The sequence below is a fragment of the Lineus longissimus genome, chromosome 13 (genome assembly GCF_910592395.1).
Source record: "Lineus longissimus chromosome 13, tnLinLong1.2, whole genome shotgun sequence".
Taxonomy (NCBI): Eukaryota; Metazoa; Nemertea; class Pilidiophora; order Heteronemertea; family Lineidae; genus Lineus; species Lineus longissimus.
In genome coordinates, this window is record NC_088320.1 from 14,096,259 (window position 1) to 14,105,614 (window position 9,356).

The window sequence follows — 9,356 nt, forward strand, 5'->3', positions numbered from 1 at the left end:
TAAGTTTTCCCAAAATGACTTAAGTCAGGCGAAACGTGCTGAGCCGGCCGTTTCAGCCAGCCTCCGATAGTTCCACTAAGACTTCGGGAGTTTCCGTGAGATTACGAATATTCCCGAGTACGTTTCCAAGGAACTCTTCAGCTGGTCGGCAATGAAGGAGGTCGGATTGTGAATGCCACATCGCGACCATGTGAGAAATGGGCATGGCGGGAGAGGCACATTGATCTTCGTTTCTGATGCTCGGCGGTGCGGATGATAATGACCCATAATGATGAAATTTTCCAAGGAATTACTAGTATTTTGTAACTATGGTGCTCTCATTATTGAAACTTACCACTGAATGTACATGTATATAGCCGATAAGACAATAAATGCGCCACACCCACACCCTCTCTTACAATCAAGCGCTATTAGTATTTACTCCTTTGCTGTCCAAATCCCCTGGGCCCAAGCGGCCCAAGTATATCAATTACGTTCCGAAAGGAGCCCATCACATTATTAAGGACGAAGATGAAGATTAAGGATGTACGGAAATACGGGCGGCGACTACCGACGGTTAGAACGGAATTGGTACCATATCATTACTGTTGTGTATGTACGCTAGGCCAAGCAACATTACGCCCGAGAAAAATGGAGGTAAACATGGAAGTGCATGAAGTCAAGCGGGTTAGAGCAACAAATTGGTCATCCCAGGAGGAGGCCATGCTAATGGAGGCTGTTCGCCTACGTGAGAGGCACTGCATTGGACGTTTCAGTGGGATAGGGGACATTGGGACGGGCTGCGTGTCAAAGGCTTCCAAGAGGGCCGCCTGGGAGGCAGTTGCCGAGGATGTGAGGTGTGTTCTTCAAGTTCAATCGTTCCCTGTTGTCTGCTTTAGTCTTCTCGTCGACACACGGCTGGTTGACCAATAAATCAATAAGTTATTCATGCCTGGCATAGTACAAATATTACAACTTGACTGGGGGTGATGTTCACCGGGCAAACTTTGTGCTAAAAATTTGTGCCCGTGGTGCACGGACTCAATGTTGTTGTGTCGTCTGCTTCACCATGCATGCATGCGATGCGATGCATGGTAGACACTCACAATCCGACTGAAAAACTTCCCTAAATGCACTCGCCTTACCCCGAAATTTGTGTGTCCCCAAAGTTCAAATTTCGCCACGCCTTAAACAGACACGATACTGCCTATTTTTGCTGTGAAATCGAACAGAATCGCACATCATTTCCGAAAGAAAACAAACATTAATTTTGAGATCGTTTGGAGGTGTGGTTGGGAGGTGTGACGATTTCAGCCAATAGAAGGAAATCAGGTCACCATTAGCATGTATTATGTAGATAAGCGCAGCTGCTGTGTGACTCAGCGTTTGGGGAATCCCCCTATACTAATTGGTCACAGCCGTAGAAAAGATTTCAGATATGAAATAAGAACAATAAAAACATGAGTTTTGATAACAATCAATCAATATAATGATAAAATAATATTTCTCTCACTGTAAAGTGTAAATATTAATACAGTTAAAGATTTATGACAAGTGCATCAATGCTTTAGACTAGAGTTGACAAGATCAATGACAATGCCGTCATCATATCTGTTTATCAACATTTTAGAAATGGGGACTATTTAGGCAGGAGCAAAGTGCCAAAAAGTTTAAATTGGTCATCTTGATCTTAAGTACAGTACCTCTCTATTATTCAGGGCACCCTTAGGACTGGCAAGTGCTGTCCTTACTTGAGAGGTGCCTGATTAAAAAGGTCAAATGTAATGGAAACAACCACTTTGTGAACAAAACTAGTGTCCTTGATGGAGAGGTTATCCTCAATAGAGAGGTGTCCACTAAGGGAGGTGTCCACTGTAGTTCAAACTGGGTCATGTTTAATATATATGAATATATTCGGCGTACAAGCATGATCGAAGATTTCGATGTACTTCGAGATGTGAGAGACCCGACTAATTTAAACTTCATCTTGCCCACCTTGCTGTCTACAGAGTCCCTTTAAAATGAAAATATGAACACAAGAAGAACAGTCCAGTGGCTGATACAAGATAATTTCAAAGTGATATAGGAACTGAAGTTTTGCTAAGTAGGCCTACTACGGTTATAATCATCAAATAAGGCATCATGGCCCAGTTATTGCAATTTAGTACTGCAATATTGATATTTTCAAAATGTCAATGGCAATGCACTTTTTTGTTGTGTGATGTTACTTTTAGCATCATTCTTACATCTTAGTTCAAATTTGAACTTGAACTGTTTCGAAATATCATTTTACGTACAGCGCTGCAGGAGTAGTGGTGCGCACAAGTGCAGAATGTGAAAAAAAGTACAAGAATATAAAGCATGGAGGTAAGTCATTTTACCATTCTCACAAAAAAATATTATGTATCAGAAGTCAAGAGTTCAGTTCACGCAGCTGTAGGGTTAAGACTTCAGTAGAAAGCACCAACATTTTGCAAAAAGTCAGATAAGGCCCTGTTCCAATACCAGTGAAGAGAAAGGTAAAAGTGAAGGCCTACCCTTACGAAAATACTTGCATTTATGTTATTGGTCATTTAGTTTATCTATTAGTTTGCAAAATATCTTAGGAGTGTAGGAGGTTGATATGATTAAAATGATCAGGACTGTATTGCATTTAATAGCTGAAATAAATAAGTTGTTTTCATTCATTTTCAGCACGGGCAAAAATGGACGAAATGCGTCATCCAGCCACTGGTGGTGGGGGACGTCAACCACCACCAACTGATGCTGAAGAGGCCTACTACACCATGAGAGAAGGTGATCCGAGCATCAAGGGCCTTATTAGTGGGTTCGACTCTGAGATAGGTACATGCATGTATTAGGTTGATTTGATAAGATTAGGGAGGTTGAGATCAGTCACTTATCACGGAAACTTATACGTACATCCAGATGCATATGTACACAAATTTTGTCCTCTTTCTACAGTTTTACACGATAAGTGTCCGCGATAAGTCGTTATTCTCAACCTCCCTTATTTGGACATGCCAGAAAACATACAGTAGGCCCCCCAATCAAAATTCCCCAACAAATTGTTCACATCACACATCAAGATAAAAGGCACAGCGACTCATTTCACTGAATAGTAAACGTCAGCTGAGCGGAATTAAGCGATCTAAAAAAAATCATTTTAGATTGATATAACATAGCAACTTTTGACAGTTTTAATCATTGCAAAACTAATGTCATGTATTGATGTTGAACCATATTTCTACACATCTTTAACTACTTTCAGCATGGACAGCAGTGACGCAAGATGAACACAAGAATGTCGTGTTTGACTTCCGACTACCATTACAATCAGCTGATGCTGAGACTTCTGCAGGAGGAATTGCAGCTGTTCTTCCTAGCTCTACTATAACTAGTATGTCCTCCAAGCCTTCAGCAGCCCTAGGAAGTGCCCCTCTTGAACCAAGGTCCACATGCAAGAGGGTAGCAGGATCAGCCAGCTGCCCCAGCACTAACATTGACAAGAACATGAACAAGGCAGAACTTGCCAATCTGCTTAAAGCCTCGGTCAAGCCACCAAAGCCGAAAAGATCTAAGGAAGACCTTGAAAATCTTTCCTACGAGGTCATGCAAGAGGAGAAATTGGCAGCACAGCAGCAACAAAAGTTGATTGACTGTCAGATAGCTCTTGTTGGCCTTAAAACTGATTACATCAAGCTAAAAATGGCTAAACTGCATAAGGATTAAATCTGCAGTCAATCAAGTTTTCATGCCCCTAAGGCAGACCTTACATAGAGCTTCACGCTTCACTCCTCACGCCTCATGCTTTACGGTTCACCCGTGAACCGAAGAATTAACAAGGTATTTCAATGAGCCATGTTAGTTAGGCCCTCATTTTTCCTATCTATGTAACGTCTGCCTAAGCGACCAACTTCTACTTTTGTCCTCCATCTTCACCTGATTATAGTAACTAGGAAAAACTGACTATGACTATGGGCCCAGTTGCTCAATCAGTGTTAGGTTAACACCAACGTTAGCGCTAATGCTGGCTTTAAAATCTCACTAATGTAAGACTAGAGTTATCAATTAAAATGGTATTATATTAAGGATTACTGTTAAAATTTCCAAGTCGATGATATTCAACTGCTACATAAGTGAGATTTTAAATCAAGCATTAGCACTTGGTCGATACAGAAGGATATTTAAACGTTGAGCCGTACATGTTCGAGCCATTAATATCACTAGATCATAATGAGAGTGATCATTCGGACGAAAGTGATTAGAATTTGTGGTTAATCAATTTGCATGGCAGACCTGCCGATATAGCAAAGAAGACATTGATAGACGGTTGCTGATGCATAACATGTATGATTTTTGAACAGACTAATGTTGCACAATATTGTTTCGCGTCGTCAGTGTTGTATCGCCAGTTATGTTATGACGCTGAACTACTATTGAAAAGTGACGGTATTATGCACAATCATCTTGACGTGACGATATAATGCCGTGCAACGTTAGATAGGCCTAGATGTCAGATGACAATAATCTGTCATTGACAGTGGCTGTCACTGACACTGACCTGTGTCGCTGTCACCTTGCTATGGCTGGAACACAAGAAGACACTATGCGGTATCACAGGCCCCAATAGGGCCTACACATTATGTATAACAACCGACCTCAGCAGCCTCGGGCATTAAATGCAATTGACATGGTTGGAACAGCTGTTTTTAACAAGTGGCATTTAATATTCAGTTGGATGCAGTTATCCGGCTTCATGTGATAATCCGTATCGACAAAGTGATCACTGCAAAGTTTGGCCGAAGGCCCAGGCTTCCAACACTCCAAACGTTTGCACTTCCGAATCCACAGCTTCCTCCTCTCTCGTTCAACTGGCTTTGGAAATTCATGAAAATGGGTCCCATCCGTCATTCGATTGTTCTTTGTGCTAGCCTTGACACAATTCGGAGCCACACAATACACCATAGTGAATGAAACACATTACTTCCAGGTGTGCATAATTAATTAAGGCCCTCCTGCTTTTATGATTGCATGACATGTACAGATAACCTGATCTACATCACAACTTTTGCTGAACCCGCCGCCTGGCTCTAACAAGCCAGTTGCTAGCCTGATTAGGTAATCAAGTTGTCAAACACATAATTGGCTATATCTTCAAAATGGATGGAGCTAATTGCATTTGGTTTTCTGTATTGTATAAAGTGTTAGGTACACTTTTGAAATCGTCTTACAGCAGAAAATGGCAAAAAACCTTGATATATGGCCTTTAAGTTGTTGTTAACCTAATGCTGACTGTGCAACCGGGCCCTGATCTGTCAGACATTCTATCAAAAACATCCAAATTTGCCACAAAAAGTACAAATATCAAACATGCCAAACAGTACAAGATCTATGAACCAAAGTTTTGAATACTATTTTTCGTACCTATAAAAGGCATAGATTCACATAGCACACGGATTTTGCCCCTAACACATGTGTTCTTTTAAATGCAATTTTATGGCCAACTCACTTAGGTTTCCTCTTAAAATATCATAAAAAACACTTGCATGCTTGCACAATCAGAAATGAAAGAAGGTATCACGCAAATGATCTCTTACAACCCTTCCAGTTACAGTATCGTCATCAATGGGATCAAGGTTATATTGATTCTCCAAAAGTGGCTCCATCACATCCTGCCGCTTCAGTGCAATGTTGTTGAGGATTACACAGCAGACTATCACTTTACAGGCCTGTTCTGGGACCAGCCGAATTTCATCGTGCAAGCAATGGAACCGCCTCTTTAAAATGCCAAAGGACTGCTCAACTCGTGTCCTGGTTCGTGCTTGGGCGGCATTGTATCTGGCTTCTTCAGGTGTTGGATTCCGATAAGGTGTCATCAGGTACGGTTCAAGTGCATAACCTTTGTCTCCCAAAAGGAATCCATCATGTGGAGCTGAAATTGTAAATACAATATTGTAAATGTAATAATTTTTTTCAAAATGAATGAATTTTATACTAATTTATTGAATATGAGAATATCAATGTTTTTTTGTCATTTTATACATAACATGGGGTTTCTCGTTTATATATTATATATTTTTCAAATAAGCATGATACTGTTGATCCAGTAGTATGCCTATGTGATAATTTCTTTTCTACTACATGTATGTTAGTTATAAATGTTGATAAAGTTCCAATTAAATTATTTATCTATCTATTAAATTACTTGTTTTTAGTGGGTATCACACATGTCTGAATTACCTTGGTGAGCAAGTTCTCGGCCAATGGACGACACCTTGAATATTCGACTGTCGTGAACACTTCCCGGCCATTTGGCTACAAGGTTTGTGGCAATGCGATCAGCATCACATATCATCTGCAATACCAAAAAGTGGAAATTGAAATATTATTTCTGGGTTTCTGCCGGGGGGGGGGGGGGCAACTGCCAAGATTGTCCGAAAAACAGCCAAAATTTGCTCTTTCGACCAGGAATTTGGGCTTTGGTTCCCCCTCTTGAATTTTTTTTCTGGCAGAAACACTGTACTTTCAAATTTTTCATACTTAGCAATGATTTTAATTCATACTATGCCAGGAATCAGGATATTCATAATTCAGATGGACATGCAATCTCTTAAACTAGATCAGGCCTCCAATGAGCCAGGCTTTGAAAGTGAACCTGATCTCGTTCCAAGATGACTAAATAAAAAAGCCAGCCAGCCGGTCATCTGGTAATAAATGCAATGCATGTTTATTGTACTTTGGTGTAGGCCTACAGACATTATGTGCACATTTCGTTACTAGGCAGGGCTACCAACTGACTTTTGAAAGTGTTCTATTCACACATGCTTACCTGAACATTGATGCTGTGAATGGATTTGCGACAGACATAAACATCCTCAAATTGAGATGGGGCTTGAATCTTTACCTGTGTGCAGTCCAAAGCACCGATTACGTTAGGGAAACCTAAAATCAAAGTGGAAGAATTATTAGGCAACACACAAACTGACCTGTATTAGGCCTAACTAACTATATCATTCCCCGACTGCGCCCCGCCCTGGTCGACATCCACCTCACTCAGTGAGTTGAGGGCATTTTTATGGATGCAGTATGCAATGCATGGAGGGATGATATTGGTACAAGAAAAGTATAGAACATACTGCATACTCATGATCGAGTATAGGCCAGACCTGACTGACCAACAATCCATACAGCAGTAGTCAAGGCTGTACATGCCATGGATGATGGTCATTGGTGGACACACAAGCACACAACAACAACATGCAACACTACGTACAGTCACAGTCGACAACAGTCTGCACTCGATCAACTCAACTGCACAGTCACAGTGGCGCGGATGCGAGTATTCATTAGAATAGATGGCTGCATAGATACCTTCACATGATTATAAAGTTTCCAGCAATCTAACAGCCGGTTTTCAATAAACAAACAACAGCATTGAACCACGCAGTTTCGCTTCCATGATGACACACGACACATGTCATGCATGTGTGTGATGAAAAAAAAACAGCTGATGAAGTTTGACCTGTCCTTGACCTGTTAAAATATTCACGGTTACCAACAGCGATTTCTTCATTCACCGTTTGCTGATTGGAGAAGTTTGACCTGCTTAATATGCATGTTCACCTATCGATTTTGTCATTCATTTTGCTGATTGGAGCACTATAAATAGTAGTGGGCGAGGAGCACATGAGATGGGAACTGATACATACCTGCAACTGCGAAGAAGCGCTTCTTAGTTTCTGTGGCTTCGTCGCCCCTCGGAAATTTTATGATTTCGCTCATATATTTGATTATTTCATTCATGGTGGCCTTCACGATACGGCACACAGAACTTTTTGACAGTCCATCTCCATCCCCGACCATTATTTGGAAGGACCCGCAAGCAAGGAAACGGAGACACACGCAAATTTGTAGTATGACAGGCAGTGCATGGCCACGGTCGGTCGGACGCGTCAACTTTGGGCCGAATACCTCAACGAAGACCATTATTGTGTCGGGCAGGAACGATATCTGTCTTTCACCCCCTTGGCGGAGTACTTCTCCAAGGGGTTTTGATGGTCTACGAGTCGTCTTTCTGGGCCTCGGGCCATCAAATATCGAAGGACAGGCCGGTTGTGCCGGCGAATTTCCGCCATTTTGTGTCCTTAATTCCGACTTAAGTACGGTAGCTACCGTGCTTAAGTTTTTGGGGTACTTAAGTCGGCTAGGCGAGTTAAGATTCTTTGTGAATCAACTTAAGACAAAACTTAAGAAATTCTCATACTTAAGTCACCAAAACAGACTTAAGATTCTTTGAGAAACCGGCCCCTGGTCTCGAAAGACAAACCAGTTTTCACTTCTCATCTTTACCATGAAATCCATTGACTATCCAATTGATCCTTAAATAGTGTGTAGTCTACTTTAGCACTCTTCTGTCTGTTTTCTGTCTTTTCCATTGGTCTAATGTTAAACCAAGCAAAGCACAGTTCAGGTTTATCTTTGAATTCCTTGATTGGTAAGACATGATCCAACTCTTCTTCTACTATTCGAACTCTGTTCTCGGGACTTTGTCCTATTGTAGATAGACTCCTCTGGTACTCTAACCACTGTGAGAAGAAACTGTCTGTACATCCTAGATTGAATGATGAATTACCGGTCGGACTTCGTCCTGAGAGCAGAGCTCGATTACACTCTCCCTTAGAAATGCGGTTTAGACCAACTCTAATTTTGTGTCTGTCTCTATTACCATTTTGGTCAAGGTAATCATTTTTGTAATATGAATTAAAACATGATCTGCAGTTACCTCTATTTCCGTCTTTACCAAATTCACCATCACTTAGTAATTTATTTTCATAACATTTATTACATCCCTTGATTTTACTTGAACCACATTCTTTACAGTAATCAAGTAGTTTATTACGCCTGTTCTTTTCAAAATTAATTTCAGGTTTCTTTTCACAGCACTTAACACAATAAATTGTAGGTTGATTTTCCATGTTTTGATTTAACATAATCTGATTTAAGATAAACTGATTTATCATATTTTGATTTAACATAATCTGATTTATCATATTTTGATTTAACATATTATTTTGATGCAAATAATACAAAAACTTCTGAATATTTTGATTCATCATATTATCATGATTCATCATATTATTCTGATTCATCATACCATTTTGATTCATCATACCATTTTGATTATCAAATATTGCTCCCTCCATTTCTTTCTTTATTTAGTAGGACATTTTTTTTTTAAATTACGTTTTTCGAACTTGTTCTTGTGACTTAAGTCACTTTAGAGACTTTATTTCATTTCAATGATTTGATATCAGAAACTGGTAACCATTCATTGAACTTATCACTGTAACCCTTCCACTTCACTAATCCGTATT

The 9,356-nt window shown here is 40.2% G+C and overlaps 1 long non-coding RNA gene across 1 annotated transcript; it reads right to left on the bottom strand.

Annotated features, from left to right (window-relative positions):
* Nucleotides 1-6,243: 6,243 nt before the first annotated feature.
* LOC135498108 (uncharacterized) lies at nucleotides 6,244-7,476 on the bottom strand. Its single transcript, XR_010449002.1, has 3 exons — nucleotides 7,354-7,476; nucleotides 6,812-6,924; nucleotides 6,244-6,337 (listed from the first exon to the last, which is right to left on the bottom strand). It is a non-coding gene; the product is annotated as an uncharacterized LOC135498108 (long non-coding RNA).
* Between the last annotated feature and the right edge of the window lie 1,880 nt (nucleotides 7,477-9,356).